The sequence below is a fragment of the Anguilla rostrata genome, chromosome 6 (assembly GCF_018555375.3).
Source record: "Anguilla rostrata isolate EN2019 chromosome 6, ASM1855537v3, whole genome shotgun sequence".
Taxonomy (NCBI): Eukaryota; Metazoa; Chordata; class Actinopteri; order Anguilliformes; family Anguillidae; genus Anguilla; species Anguilla rostrata.
Window position 1 is genome coordinate 52883240 of NC_057938.1, and position 16153 is coordinate 52899392.

The 16153-nt window shown below is 43.4% G+C and overlaps 1 long non-coding RNA gene across 4 annotated transcripts in view; it reads right to left on the bottom strand.

Annotated features, from left to right (window-relative positions):
- The window catches only part of LOC135257606 (uncharacterized), a 78149-nt gene extending 69877 nt beyond the window's left edge, over positions 1-8272 (bottom strand). For 2 of the 4 annotated variants that reach the window (XR_010330685.1, XR_010330684.1), the window contains exons 1-3: positions 8112-8272; positions 7850-7981; positions 7021-7117 (exon numbers count right to left, since the gene is read on the bottom strand). This is a non-coding gene — a long non-coding RNA (uncharacterized LOC135257606). The remainder of the gene's footprint in view (positions 1-7020; positions 7118-7849; positions 7982-8111) is intronic. The other 2 variants (XR_010330686.1, XR_010330687.1) reach the window with 2 other exon arrangements.
- Positions 8273-16153: the final 7881 nt, after the last annotated feature.

The following is a 16153-nucleotide window of genomic DNA, read 5'->3' on the forward strand; positions in this document are numbered from 1 at the left end:
GCTTTGCCCGTCTTCTCATGACCCCGTGGAGCAGGAAAGAAAAGAAGCAGACCCGCAGCCTTGCTTTAAATAATTCATTTCTGGATGCTCCAGGCCGACTAATCTGTCACTGTGACACAAAAGCAGTGCATCCTCTCATTATGCCTCTATGCAAGAGAGAGCATTTGCCCACAGGTCATTTCCTACGCTGTTTTTTTTCCAGAGTTATATTAGCATATGTATAACACCCAATTTCATCCCATTTTGCTAAGCAAAACTTTTAATAGGCTTAGAGCCTCCATTCCATCCTCTCAAGTCTCTGTAAGAATGGTCTTAGAGCCTTGGGTAAGAATGAAATGAAATCGAACGAAAGCGAAAACCTGAAAACGCAATCAGTTCCAGACGAAATATTTTGTCTGCAAAATATCCTTCTGAAGTTCTTTTCCATTGTAAAACCTGATGTTCCTATTTTTACCCAGGCACTATCACTATTATGTTACTCTGTCAACGATAACAACAAAAAAACACTCGGGCTCGGGACGTTTCCCCGCTGGGGCGGGGACGGAATGTAGAGGAAACGATTGTTGCAGGAAAACCGCTTTTTTTCCCGCGGTGATGCAAAGTGAGAAAGACGAAGCGTAACGATCTCAGGCATCGCTCGCCCCTCCGCTGTCCAATCTCCTCCCCTCAGACTAATGAGAAGAGAGAGAGAGAGAGAGAGAGAGAGGGGAGAGAAAGAAAGAGGGGGGGAGAGACAGAGAGAGAGAGAGAGGCGGAAAAAAACGCGCCGAGCGAAACCGCTCGTCTCTTGTCCCGTATTACAAGTTCGGTTTTCGAGGCCATCAAATCACTTTTTTTTTTTCGTTCGCCCCCCCCCTCGCGTTTCCAGGCAGCCCCCCCCTCAGAGCCCCCAGATTACCGCCCCGGCTCACATGGCGGGGTTCGCGGGCGGCTCATCAGTTCATCAGCGAGCCCTGATTGCGTGGGCCCAGCCCCCGCTGGTGGAGCACCGCCATTCGGGCTGAAGACCCCCGTCCCGACGCTCCAGCGGGGGCTGAATGCTAAAGCAGCCGACAGAATCTGTCTGTTCGAAAAAAATGACGCGCAATATTTTTTTCCTCAAAAAGTCATGCAGCCGTTACCCTGGATTCTATCAACATCTGGCCTCAACTTCAACTCTCAAGGAGACGCAAGTGTTCATATTTCGCTCTTCAGAAAAACAGATCGAAGAAATGAATTTTTAGAGACTACTGAAATGTATTTGCTTTTTTTAATACATAAAAGTTGAACACTGAGGGGAACGCAGGCCTGCACATTAATGGAAGCAGACAGTCACAAAGAGCGATAAAAGCATCTCCTGTGTGTGTTAAGCTCGTTTCAACGCGGGAAAATATCTTGTGCGAGAGGTCACAGTCTATCGGCTGCTCGGCGAACCCAGGCTGGACTCATAACGCCGTGACAGCCCACGAACCCTAAGGGTAAAAAAAAAAGCCAGGTAGCATACCTGTAGTTGCCAAGACAACCCTCATTAGCTCAGCGGTCCGCGAGCGTTAGCCCATTACACCTCCCGCGCCGCTCGAGTTGGCGCCCGTCCTCATTACTGGGGTGAGCGCTCGTCAAGGTTTAACGAGTCCCGGTGTCGGTTGAGGAGAGGCCATTCTCAGGGGGCGAAACACCGCGTCTCTGCGTCGCCCTCCCGATTTGACTCAAACACGGGGTCCATGTAAAGGCCCCTAAATGATCATTTTAAAAAAATGCTTTTTCCCTTTCATCCCAGTTTTGGAAAATGTGCAGTGTCTGTCAAAGGCGCCTATTGCTGCTACCCCCGGTATCGATTCAGGGGGGTATACACAAGTGCCGTGTGATGCCCTTCACCTCCACTCATCACAGGTTTGACACAAGTCAGAGGGGAAGACACATTGCGTACCGCCTCACGGGTACTCTTGCAGTTGCTCTCTCGTCCAGCTGGGGTCGCTAGTGCGCAATGAGTCTCGGTCATCCAAACCCAACCAAAAACCCAGAGTTAATTTCTAAGTCTCATCGTACAAAAATACATTTTCACAAAGGCTGTGCTAGTGTACCTTCACTGAAGGAGCTTTTAACGGATTGGAGTGTCCTTAAAGATGGCGGACCTTGATCGATTTCTGGTGCCAGCTGTGCGTAATCCTGTGGGGCTACCCACACTGGCATTGCCTCGATTCCATACCAGAATTTGGGGTCCAAATAGAACTCTGCCTGAACAGCTCTGCCCACCCCTCTAACTCAATTAACCTTGAAGACAAATGTTCTGCTTCGCTCACTTCAGATTTCCCACTGTTTCATCCTACACTTTCCCAGCATGCAATGCAGGCTATTTTTTTTATCTACATTCTCCACAAACTGACTTAAATATTCAAGCACCAGTACAGAGGTGGTCAATTATAGCTGTTGACGGAGCATTAAATAATAGATAGTACAGGGTTACAGCATTTCAGCGAGGTCAGTAGGGAGAGTCTGTGTTTATCTCCCGCGGTTTCGTTTCGCAGAGAAGGTCGGGAACGTTTTGGGGGGAAAATGCAATAACCCTGAAGAAAATGGATGCCCCTTGTTATAATGGCAATGAATTTTAATGCATCAATTTGGCAAGAATGTGTACACAAAATGTTGTTGTTAACTTATAAAAGTTTTGGCTAGTTTAACACTGGTCTGAAAGTTGTTTTTTCATACAATACCTGACTGGGACTTTTATAATGGCAACATTATTCACTGACTTATGTAATTATCATAACAAAAATCAACTGTTGTGTAACAATAACAGGCTAATATCGGATCCTGAGATTACCGGGCTCTACAGTGCTCCCATTTTAGGGGCATTTGCTCCTGAAAACCAATGTGTGCCAATTAGAAAACCAATTTAGGAGCACATCAACTAATTAGGATGCATTAGTGTGCTCCAAAATATGCACTCCTTTGGAAGAAATGTTAGCATAGGGCCCTGGATTAGTTGGTTTATTGTAGAACCACAATCAACTCCGATGACAACTGCTATCTGCTACGTCTGCTACCTGCGATATCCAACAATCCAACCAGGTCACATCTACAAGATTAGTTCCATGAGAAGATCACCGAGGCTGAGTGAGCTACTACCTTCAGTTTCCCAGCCATCTCCAGTGTGATGGCCTCACTGTGGACCATATCAGAGCTAGGCGACAATCTTTTAAATTACATTTAAGGAAACTAGGAGGATCACAAATACTAAAGGCCAATCATGCCACTATGTACAACAACTACAAACAAATACAGATGGCAAAATGTTTCTCTCTCTCATTCTCTCTAATACATTTTCTCACACACACACACACACACACACACACACAAATGAAAAATCTTGCATGATCATGTTATTTCAAAGAGTAGTCTCCAGAATGTCAAATTGATTTATTTTTAGTTCAATCCTGCTTTCTGCCCGTCTTCTGCTGATGTTTTAATTATCGTCGGCGTCCTCGTTATTCTGCCCCGTCAGAAGGTCATCCCAAACGCCGAACGCGGCCTCGCATTAACGTCCCGTTGGAACCCGGAGCCGACCTCGACCTTGATGCGGTCGATCCGCACGTCAGCCGTTAATGAAAAATAAAACTCGGTGTCCCATCGTCTCAAACCCCAGACCAGGGCTTTTTCTTTGAACCGGCCTGCCTGACTCAGCGTTTGATCACAAGTGCCCTTGGAGAAGCAATTAGCAAGGCCATTAGGCTACACAAAGGACCCCGCCACCAAGGAGTCACACGGAACGTCCGTGTATCAAAAAAAAACCGCCATCGGAAAACTGCAGACCTGCAGTTCCTCATTCGCCGGTTTTTTTTTTTTTTTTGTTTTTTTTTAAAAAAGCTCGGAAATTGTTCTAAATAATCTTTCTTTGAACTATCGTATGCTCTTTCATCTCCGTAGAAAATAAAACTCTGCCGTGAAGGCCGCAGATCTGTAATCTTGGCTGAACGCGTAACATAAACGTGGATCGGCATGTATTCGTATTTTCAGTCTCGCAGGGATAAACTTTATATAGCAGCGCAGCACAGCATCTGCTCGTGAGCGAGCTCCATATTAAATCAGACTTCTACAGTAATCTAATTCCGCCTGCACTGCAGCTTTCAGCCTCAATGACTGATGTGGTAAAAGTTTTTTTTTTTTTTTTATGTTTACAAAGTCGTTGATATCTCTGCCTGTTGACGTGAAAGGCCTTTCAGCTGCGATTGCTGGAAATCTAATTTTTCATTAAGAGTTTATCGATTTCTTTTTTATGAGTGCGAAATAAGAATTGAAGTATCAAGTTAATGGCACAGGGTCTCCTCCGTGTGTTGTCTTGTTGATCTGGCGTATTTTAGTCAGCAGGAGTAGGCTGCTGTCCGTGGTGCTGAAGACCACCAGTGCTGAACAGGAACAATCATGACTCTGACATCACTTCCACTCTTGTGTTCGAGCATGGTACAAACACGTTCATCAGCTGCGTCAAACACCCTGACACACAGCCCCAAACTAACCCGCTTCTTGTAAATTATGCAAACGAGCAAAAAAAGCGGTAATTAAATGGACACGCGCGTCCTTCTTGAGTGCACATTAATACGCAAACACGGGAGAAACGGACTAATGGAACCTCGTGAAGGAGGCAAGCGCATCGTGCCTTCCTCGCGGCGCATAATGAAAATCAGCGCCGATTTGCATGGTTTTTAAACGTTTGTCCGAGTCGCTAATGAAGCTCCGCGCCGCGCCGGGCGTCCATTAGCGGCGGGGCGCAGCTCAGGAAGGCGAACCGCGGAGGCGTCTTTCCGGGTTAATAGCAGACATTTTGGCGACGGGGGGCTAAACGCCGCTGAAATATTTACTTTCCGCTGCTGATGTCTCTCTCAACTTCGGCCTTAAGGCAGACGGCACGCCGCTGTGACTGAATCAGAGTGCTTATTTCATGACTGTCAGCCAAATTACAGGGAAAGAAAACTTACATTTCATTTCAGGACGCGTTGCACTGCATTATTCAATGCGGTTGCCTATACACACTAACACACGTACACACACACAGATATATATAAACTACACATGTACATATACATATATATATATATACACATAGATATACATGCACATGCATTTATATAAGCAGTACATAACACCTTAATTACTACTACGTAGATATTCATTAATTCTTAAGTCAATAAGCAAAAATAGGCATATGGTGTGTCACTTGATATGTTGTGGTCTTATGACATTTTGCATCACTAGCAACACAACATCATGTATTACTATTTATGTAGTGCTTATGAACGTGTTATATACTGCTTATTGACTGATGCTGATAAGGACTATAATTAAGAATTTTTGAAGGGGAGCATCAACTAAGTTAATGTAGATGCACCTCCTGTACCACTTTCATATTAAATGTACCTCCATCCAGCACTCATAATGCACTTGTATCATTATATTGATGTTGCAGCTTGTTGCCATGACTCCTATTTTGACTTAACATTGCTCTCTGACCTAGCCCTATGCTTTCTGTGTGAGCTGGACTCAATGTGTTCATGGCTATGAATAACTGTTACATAATGCGTACTGTACCTTATCGGACCTGTGTTCTGTAGTTGTTCCAATGACCTTCGGTATGCACTTATTGTACATCGCTTTGGATAAAAGCATCTGCCAAATAAATGTAATATAATGTAATGCAATATTATTTATTTTCCGGTACTACTCTCTTCCACTTGGCCAGTCCAAGCACCACAGAACCAGAAATGAGATACGAAGCCAGCTCGTCAACCATCTTTAAGCGGAATATCATTGTAAAACGATTTACAATCATTGGTGTTCAATTCAGCGCAAAGAAATTTAAAAAAATAAAGATATGGACATTGACTGCAAATGGTTTAGGCAGTATAAAAAAGAACGGTTGCTTGTCACCGCCTCATAATCTCCCCTGCTCTACATTTACGAAAGTGTTTTGCATGAGCTCTCTTTTTTTATTTAGGTTATAATTTAGTTTTTTTCCGAGAGTGAAATTGCAGAAAAAAATTGAAGCCGGTGCAATGATGCCTGACAGATTTCACTTGACTTAATTCACATGCAGACTCTTAATAAAAGCTGAAATTAAATTTTGGCAGTAGAAAAAGAAAACAAAAAAAACCACAACAATCCAAGTGGGAGACGCTCTGAAAAGCAAACTCAAACACAACCAGCGATTCAAGACGTTATTTGGCAGCGGTGTCCCAATTTATCTGGAATAATGAAGATTTCACATCTGCAACTGAGCTTGGACAGCCCTGTAAACAGTTTATTTTTTCTTCACCCAAAATCGCCTCAATTTCAAGCCTTTTTTTTAAATTTTTTTTACCCAGATTATTTTCGTTTAAATTAATTCAAACAGCCCGCCAGCCATTGATGGCCTCATTGCCCTGGAAATGTGCACTCCTTACAGTTTTATCCCACTGATACTGTTTTGAGAATTACAGTAACTCAATATCTCAAGGCAATGCACAAATGCATACACGTAGGTTTAGGGAGAGACATGTCACCCTCAAAATTTTCATATAAACTCATAACTAGACTGGCTAGTACGCTTACGAGCCTTGATGTTTGACCACGCGTGGCCAGGTAGTCCAGTAGTGTGTCCTCCCCAAAGTTGAAATTAAACCTAGCTCTATGCACGAATGGACGAGGGACTGAGTAATGTGATTTAATATCGGCAGTCATCATTACTATGACTGGCCTTGTGGATGGCTAGTGATTTATGTGTCAGTTCTTGCATGAGACGTGTGGTTCCCAAGCTTACAGTCCTAGTCCTCAAAAAAAATTATTTCAGGCTGAGGGGATCGCCACTATATAATACCTTCGTTCGCCAGTACACGCAAACACTGCAAGGGCAGCGTCTGTGAATTACGCAACACAGGGGTCCCTCTGTACGTAGTGACCAGTTACAGTACTAGCGCAGTCAGCGTTAGTGCAATAACGCATCCCACTGTCTAGAACCATAACTTACATAAATAGAACACGCCGGTTAACCTGTGTAGGCACGTGACTTACCTACGACATAGAGAGTTTCCAGCACTGGGCTCGAACATCTTCCACAGTCTCTGTCTCAACAGCATGACAAGGCTATGTGTTTTCCAGGTCGACAATTCTGTGTGTATTTAAAAAAATTATGATAAATAAACAGAAGCAGAAATGAGCTAAGTCTAATTTTTACATACACTCTTTCTACTAACTGAACTCAAGATGAAAACCCATCCGTAGTTCACTTCAGTAATTGTTGTAACATCCCGGGCGTACAACCAGCTGGGGAAAAGATCCGTGCGTTCAGAATGCATGCTTTTCGGTTTTGACAGCGAGTAAACAAGCAAATCAACACGTTGATTATATTAATGCTGATTTCGTCAGCAACAGTGTTAACATTAATTTAGTAATTTGCTGCAGGCCACACCTACGAAAGATAGCTAGTACCTACCTCATTAGCCTACAATTTTTGACACGCTAAAAAGTTCAACCAAATATAAACAAATGTAGACCCCCACACAGCCATTGTTTGATTTACTCAATTAATTGTCAGTTTTTTTAAAAAAAAACATTGCCCAATACGTCGAAAAACATATTTTCTATTTTGAAAATTCAGCTTTCTAAAAGCTAGTGCAAACCCGTTCTCACTGTAAACCAACAAATTAACTTTGGTGTGCAAAGATAATGGTCAACATTTCAATTAGCTAATTAGCTAGCTTCCACAGCGTGAGAGCCACGGCAGTAACAACCTCATGGACAACGGCAGGTGCACAACATGAACGGTTCCCTTAAAGTTTATAGCGTAACTATATATAGAATAAAATCAACCGATAATATACAACAGAGAAAGATTACTTACATGGTCATAACAGTCACGTAGGCCTCCACAAAACTAGAGGATTACTCTCTTCCACCAAGAGGTGTGGCGCGTGCACACCACTGAATTGGATTTTGTTTCTGTGACGTAAATTAATTGCTGGCTCAGAAATGTCTGAAACAAGGAACGTGAATATGTTACGTTCCCCTTGATAATTTTCTTCTTTTTAGAATTGCGTGCCTTTTAAGACGTGGGCGAAAAAAGATTATAATAAATACAGAAATATATTTATAAAATAAATTACCGAGGTCATGTCCTTTATGGTGGTGACGGCCATATTTGGAGGGTGTCCAGCAGCTTGCTGCGCGAGAGTAACTAACTCCTGCAGTTAATCAGGTGTCACCTGTCCACCTGAGGCAGCAGGATGTGTAGTCTTTAGAATGCCTCTGCTCAACGGATGGACTGCAGAGTGAAAATTGGTAGGTAGTATTAGCATACGAACTGAGAGATGGTGTTGTTGTGATGGATGGGGTCCTACAAATACAATTTAGCATTCCAAACAAAAGAATTAGAGAAACTGTGGGTACACATTTGTTCAAGGGAAACCCAGTATGCAGTTCACTGCATATTCTGTGATGATGAAGTGGCCTACAGTTGCAAGTATAATTGCATTTGAAATGTGTTCGTTTATGAAGCTTTTCCCCCTTTGTCCCTAAGCAGATAAAAAGTAAGTCAGCCAATTAAAAACAAAATAGTTTCTGCCTGTTTGGAGAGAACTCTCTTAAATTACCCTGGGCGCCCTCCACAGAACTTAACTGTGGTGCCCTGAGTGTATGAGGGCATTGACTCAATCGGGGACATTTTCAACCAAATATTCAGTGTTTCTGTCTCATGCACAGTCACTCTAGAAAGCGAGTCCCATTGTGATGTTTCTCAACATCTTTTTTTCTGAGTGCAACACATTTCACTCGGTGTAGCCTACCCTGCAAAAATGAACGAAGACCAGTGACGGGAAGGCGAAGCACTGTTGATGGAGAGTAGGCCTGACTAGCATCCAGGTTGGTAGCATAGCTCAAGCTACACGGAGCACAGGGGAATGAGACAACGAAAATGACCATACAAGCTCGTATAAGAACACAGTTTACAATATTTTGTAACAGGGGAGAGATTAAAACTGCACCAAATCGTCTCTTAGCAACGTCACCGGGAGACTTGTGATCGCGCCCCTCCGTCAAATTTACGTAAACGGCTGATGGAAGAGAATGCGCGTTCACTCCCCACAGACTTCCAGAAGCCGTTTCCCCTCCGCACCGGCACCACGCGCCACGTGTAAATTATTCATCGTATCCACAAAGGATTCTCGCCGGATGTTTTCACAACGCACTCAGACCATTCACTCTTTGCCCAGGAAAAATCACACTGCCGCAATGCTTTTATTTTCTCCAATTACTGTTCCTGTTACAGGACCCGCGTTGAGGGAGGATATTAGGTTGTGGCTGGCCTCGTTATTCAGTGTTCTTTGTGAGCCCAAGGGGCAGCTATGGCGCTGCTGACTTGAGCCTTGTGGGCTTTGTTTTTGTTCAGTAAAACAGAGCCTCTTCCTTCCGTTTGGCCCTTCTCATTACGCAGTGGAAATATGCGGCACTTTTACAAACTAATCCATCCAAGAGGCGGCAAACTTTTACTGGACAAGTACAAAAAACAGCCGCCCATGCATTGATTTTTCTGTAATGTATGTGTTTACAATTTCTTTCTTTTTGTGCGATGGGAAGGCGGTGGGGGTGATATACATTATTTAAACCAAATCTGTTTTAAAAAAAAAATACAAAACACATGCTATAAAAATCTCCTTAGAAAACATTATAACAACACAGTAGATGTTTAAAATAAACAGAAATAAAAGCAAGTATGGCATGGTCCAAAAAAAGAAAGAAAAAGAAACAAACATTTTGCTGTTATTAAAGCACTGACTGGTGGTATTGTCTAATAGACTGGTATCCTTTTCAGATCATGTAATAGGAAATCCAGTACAATGTTCTGTAGAGCAACAAACACTTGTCATTATACACAATATGAAGGCAACAACCTTGTTATCAGAGCAAAGGATAGGCCAAGGGTAGTAGTTGTCACCAGTGACTAAAACGTGGTCTTGCATTTTTATATTCGACTCAAAGCAAGAGCACTTTTCATGGGGGTTTTCCACCCTGCTTCACATAAGGTCCTTTGTACACAAAGTCTGATTGACTGCCCCGTTGATCAAGGCAAATTTGCCTTTACCTTGTCATTCGGGACAGACGTGCTACATCCCAAGTTGGCCCTCCGACGAAGTCAGTGATGGAACGAAGGTGACACCCTGGGACAGAATGATTGATTTTTAAAATTAATTCAGAGTTAGCCTTTCATTTGTGCGAAGTGTAGGCAAAGACATGCAATTACCTCAAATCTACCCTTGCCAAACAGTGGAGTTCCTTTCTGGATAATTGTTATTTAAGTTTTTCCTCAGATTAGAATCCTCTCCCCTTGCCAGACATCCATTCATGTCAACATTTAATGTTTGTCTTCTTTTTTTTTTTCCAAAAACATGAATAAGATTCAGGTTAAGGTTAATGAAATAAAGGCCAGCCTATGGAACAGTTTTGTGTTAAGCTTCAGTTTCCTGCAGAAGACCTAATGCTACTCCCCATGTACATACAACATTCAAACACACCTCAGTCTATCATTTTTACCCTGAACACCACAATGGTCTCAGAGTCCAGCCCCTGTGAGCTGATGTCAAGTTTCAGTTTGAGTTTGTGTGGTCTAGCTGAAGAAATAATCCATTATTGAAGAAATAATTCCAACAACTATAGAGTATTCAGTTCACTGCACTTTAATGCATGATATCATGGAGAGAAGGTCAGGCATTCTGCTATTCTCCAAAGCATATAAAATTTCATACTGCTCATATAGTATAACAGATGTGGCTTGTTTTTCATAATATAATTACAGCAAAGACAGGTTGTGCATACTTGACAGAGTTCCCCAGGTGCGTTTTCTGCCAGTGGCTCCAACAGCAAGTTTTTGACTAAAGATAAGGGAGCTGTCTCACTGGGTGTCCACATTTGGCAATATGTCCAGAACATTCAAGGACACAGACAACAAGGCAGACAACAAGGTCTTTGCCTATTATTAGATAACAGATGAAGCATGTACAGAGCAGGTGTAAAATGTTCTCCAACAGGTCTTTTTAAAATGAGATTTTATATCAAAACTACCAGCACTCCAAACAACCCACCGCAGTACTTAAGACTCGCTGTTTTGCATTGTCTTGTGCTTTTATTGGCTGCCTCGCATGCGCCATTATTTATTAATTCCGGGATGTCTAATCATAAAGTGTGCCTTCTTCCATGAGAACACTAGAACTCCATGTGCTATGAAAACAAACCAAACCAGACATTAAGTTTTAGGCACTTAATGGACACTTTCATCCCGAGTGGCTAACATGGTTTACTTTCTTTATGTAGAATCCATTTATACAGCTGGGTGTTTGCTGAAGCAATTCGCCTTGCTTAAAGGTACAACTGCAGTGTCCCGCCTGACTGTGGGAGACACTGCAGTCGTACACACACACACATATATATATATAACAATAGCTATAACAAACTCAGATGCAAGCTCAGGCCCCTAACCGTTATGCTACACTGCCTCCCTATTGGATAGCTGCACGGAATCAAGCGTGGGCTGAGCCGTGTGCAAAATGAATGCTTCCATTCCAAGGCGGAATGTTCCGGAAACTGTGATGCATTTAAAAAATGTACCAGGTGGAGCATAAAACGGAGGTGCTGCAGCCCCGAAAAAAAACCAAGGATATTTTTTTGATATCCCCACCTCCGGCAAACAAAAGAATTTGGGAAAAGCAAAAAAAATTTTATAGTGAAAGGGGAGGCTATTAAGAGTCATAACACCTGTGCAGCAAACCTTTTATGATGTTTCTTTAATCTCATTTTTTAATAATCTGCACCCACACGGGCCCTGTTTCAGATACGATTGGGCACCCCTGATCGACAGTATATATCGAAATTAAAGATGTTCCACGAGGCCTCTGTCTGCCCCAACCACTATTTTTGGGGTGTGTTTCCCTTTCCAAATATTGCAATATCAGCCAATCATTCAGCAGACTCAGGGATGCTCTCGTTTCATTGGTCCGTTGTTAAATGCTGGTCCCAGCTCACTCATTACCACGGTACACTCAGCCCGAGTGCTAAAATTGGTCATATTTATGTGGTACCTCAGCCGTTCCCAATCCAATTTTAGCTCGACAATAAAAAAAATAAAAAAGGCACAAGTTAGCCAACAGACGTCCTATAAAACAAATGGGTCCAGCGCTCCTAATTGCATCAGTCAGAAGCGGTCTCCACTTTAGACGTACTGGCTCCTTTTGCGCGGAGCAATGCAATTACACAGCAACGTAAATTTAAAAAAATACATTTCGATATGTGAACGTAATGAAACGTCCCCATATATTTTATTAAATGTTGGAATATCTTGATTATCGTATATTTTATGCCATTACACTGCTGTGTATTTCATTCGCACATAAGAGCTTTGGCATGTATACGGCCTTTCGGCTGGAGGAAAGGCCAACCTCTAAATCCACTGGCTATCAGGCGGAGAGTAATAGCTTCAGAATGCAGGGACGTACGGACATAATTTTTTTTAAAAGGTTCCGTTTCAAAAGCGCATTACGAAGACGGTCTTGTGAAAGTCTGGTTTCGTACGCATTTCTTCCTCTATAAAGCGAATTTCCTCTTCATTACAATGGCAAGAAACAGGCGATGACCATAAGCGCTGCAAAGTGTAACTGCCTTGAGAAAATATTAATGAAACTCAATGGCTCAGTGACTTGCTGACTCTTTTGATATGCTATTTTCAGTATATAAAGCCCTCCCAGACAAGAAAGCATTTGAGTTTTTCTGTGCATTTCATGTTGCTATCTCTATTATTTGTTGAGGAAAATGAAAGGAAACCAGAGACTGGTATCTGTGCATGCATGATTAAAGGATTGAAAGCTTTTAGCAACAGCGATGTTGAAGTGGGACCACAAAGCATCTCACATAAAGCAATACAATCCTGTGATCTCTCTATTGACCTGCCCAATACAGACTTTTAGAATCAATGGCTTGAATTAAAGCGGGGAAAGAAGAGGAAGACACAACTTCGTATCAACAGCTGAATCAATACCTCTAATGGTTTCACTGGGGTGTGCCTAAATAGCAGCTTTCACAGTAAAAGTATGCAATGAGATCGTGACACGTTTAATATCTGTTTGTATTTCAGATATCAGATAGTATTTCAATATCCCCCCCATGTCTTTTGAAAGCAATTTGAATTTTTTTTTTTTAAAAAGCACACTTCTCTGTTATTTGATATCAATGAGAATTTTGTGTTCGAGTGATTAAGTCAAAGTCCGTTTCAAATCCTCGCCTTGCTCGGAAAGGAGAAAATCAATTTGGTGTAATTGATACGACTGTGAAATGTCCCCATGACAACAACGAACCAAATATAACGGCTGCTCTCCTAATCACAAAATTTGCTCTTGATGAAAAGGGGACATTAAAACACTAGCAGTTTTAAAATGTAATAAAAAAGTATTTTGTGAGGAAAGTACATTAGCGCAGCACAGTCATTAGCAAATACACAGTGGCTGAGACTGAAGGGGCTATTTTGGGGGCTCCTCAGGGGAAACTAGGTTGAGAGTAAGTGTTTCTTCAGAGGTACAGTCACTCCTGACCCCAGCCTTTGAGTCAAGTCCTGCTTTGCCCCCCCCCCCCTTGCCTAAATCAGTCATAAACAACCCTGCTCCTGGAGGATTTACCATCCTGTAGGTTTCCACTCCAACCCTAAAAAAAAGCACACCTCACTCATCAGCTAGTGATCTTGCTGTGCTGCTAATTATTAGGATCAGCAGTGCCAAATTAGGGTTGAAATGAAAACCTACAGAATGGTAGCCCTCCAGAAATAGGGTCGGTTACCACTGCCCTAAATAGTACATGTATTTTAGAATAACTATAGTGGTTTCGGGGCCCTGAATAGCCATATACTGTATGTCACTTATTGGGTTGGGCCAGGTCTGGGAACAGTATCAAGCATTTATAAACCCGACTTGCACAGGCCGATTGGTTTGGTACGATTCCCGAAGTTTCATATTCAAACTCTCATTCAACTGTCCCGAGGAAAACATCCTATCGTTGTCAAGCTTGAGTTAGATTTTTGTGTTCGGTGGTAATTGAGTGGCAGAGAGAGCTGGTGGGTTTTTCAACAAACAAGTCTGTCTCCCGTACACACAAACATCAACATCGCTGAAAAAAACAATAATGACAAAAGACTTCAATAATATCAACGTTTCATTCGAAAAAAGGCCTCCAGCTATATTGCACAGAAATAGAGGCACAGGGCAAAAAAAACAACTTTATTATATACAGTTGTTTTTTTGTTTTGTTGATAAAGCGGATTTTCTGCAATTGAAATAAACTAGTAGCGCTGGAGTTCGGGGACAGTGGGAAGAGCTGAAGTAAAAAGAGGAGAGGAGAGCCAAGGTTCATCCCTCAGCCAATCGCGGCGCTGGCTTCGCTGCGGCTCCAGAAACGGAACAGCTGTAACCTTCCGATGCACCGTTTGTGTTTACACGAGACCGTCCTGCGGGAGAGGCTATTTATAGCGCGGTGAGCGGGGCGCAGAAGCGAACGCTGCACCACGCCGATATTTCGCGGAGGCGGTCCAACAGAGAACGCATCGGCCCGCTGTGATAGCGCCGCCGGTTTCCACGGCTACTGCTGAACTCTTGAGTTTTTTGAGTGAAGGGCTGTTCGTTCCGCGATTGAACTCCCGCGTGATGGCTTTAGACTATATCGCACGCATTCGGGCATATTTGAACATTATTGGAACCACCGAGGGGGAGCGAGTTCTGTTGGCCCAATGCCCAGAAATAACCGCTAAAAAAGCGCATGCTACACACAGTTAAATAAAGAGTATATCTCTTTATATAAGAAGATATCTTTTCCATCTCTGGTATTACTGTATAAATGAACATGCTTTGTATATTGGTCCCTATGCACTTTATTTCACTGTTTAAACATCTTGTTAATGGCGTAGAGGAGTTGCAAAGCCGTAATCTGATGCTTAAGGCCTCTTAGGTTAGAGACCGTTCCCACAGGCCGTGGTCATCTGCCACCATAAACGATTAGCTGTTTGTCAGGTCTGGTTGCTCAGAGGGCCTGTCCAATCGTTTCTATGGCGACATTACCGGACGCACGCAGCTGATTGCGATCAACAACATCAAAGGAGCGGACTGAAGCCAAAGCCCTTGTGATTGTGTATTGTCGTGTCAAACCAACCAGCGGCGAAATTAGAAAAAAATTAATTAATAAATCGAATTGTCCAGATGCAGGAGCGAGGTTGCGGTTTGTTTCCGCGTTCAGAACAGAGCGCAGCGCCAGGTTTATAAAAAATGATATAATTACATACTTGTGTGCCCGGAGAGCTGCGAGTCAGCCGATCCTGCGGAGGCACTAAGGGCGATTAAAGCCCTTTTAATGAATTTGTGGGCTTCAGGGAGCCGTTTGTTGTCTCCTGTGTGCATTCTCGCCGATGCACGTGCAGCTAATGCACGGGGGCGCATAAACCTGAACCATTATATTCCGTTAATTATTCGCTTAGCGGGGCCCCCGGGTTTACCCCCCCCCCCCCTGCACTTAACCCCCCTGCCGCCCCCCATCAAGCGGCGTTAATCAGCCCCCCCTTTAATGCTCTCGCACCTGTGCCCCCGGATCTGCAGAACCAGGCTCCGTGGTCTCCTCTGATTCCCGCGCGCGAGAGTTCGTTGATGGCCTGGGTTTTGAAGCTCAGGATGGTGTGTGTATCTTCTATTAGGGCAGATAGTTGGGGGTTGGGGGTGTAGTTTTGGGTGTGATGGGGTTGGAGGGGGAGGCAGGGGGGAATTTAATAGCCATAGCAGATCGGGGGGGAGAAGGGATTCCTGTTGGGGGGGTGGCTGTTGAATATCATCAGATGTAAAAATGTAATCTATTGTGCGCAGAACCCTACATGCCGACGTAATGTTGATCACAGCCTCTATGACAGATGCGAAATGTCTCCGATCAGTGCCCAGCACGTGCACTCACTGTCTGCCCGACGTCATTCGCAGATGTTCGGCGCCAATAGCAGAGCAGCTTAGAGGACGAAGGAACGCTGCTGTGGACGCCCGCTGGCTTCATGGGTTCTGTCACTTGCAGTTCACTGCAAATGCTTTGGCGGCTAACGGCCGAATGGATTGCTTAAAGGGCACATCGTTTAAGGAGAGCTTGCCGC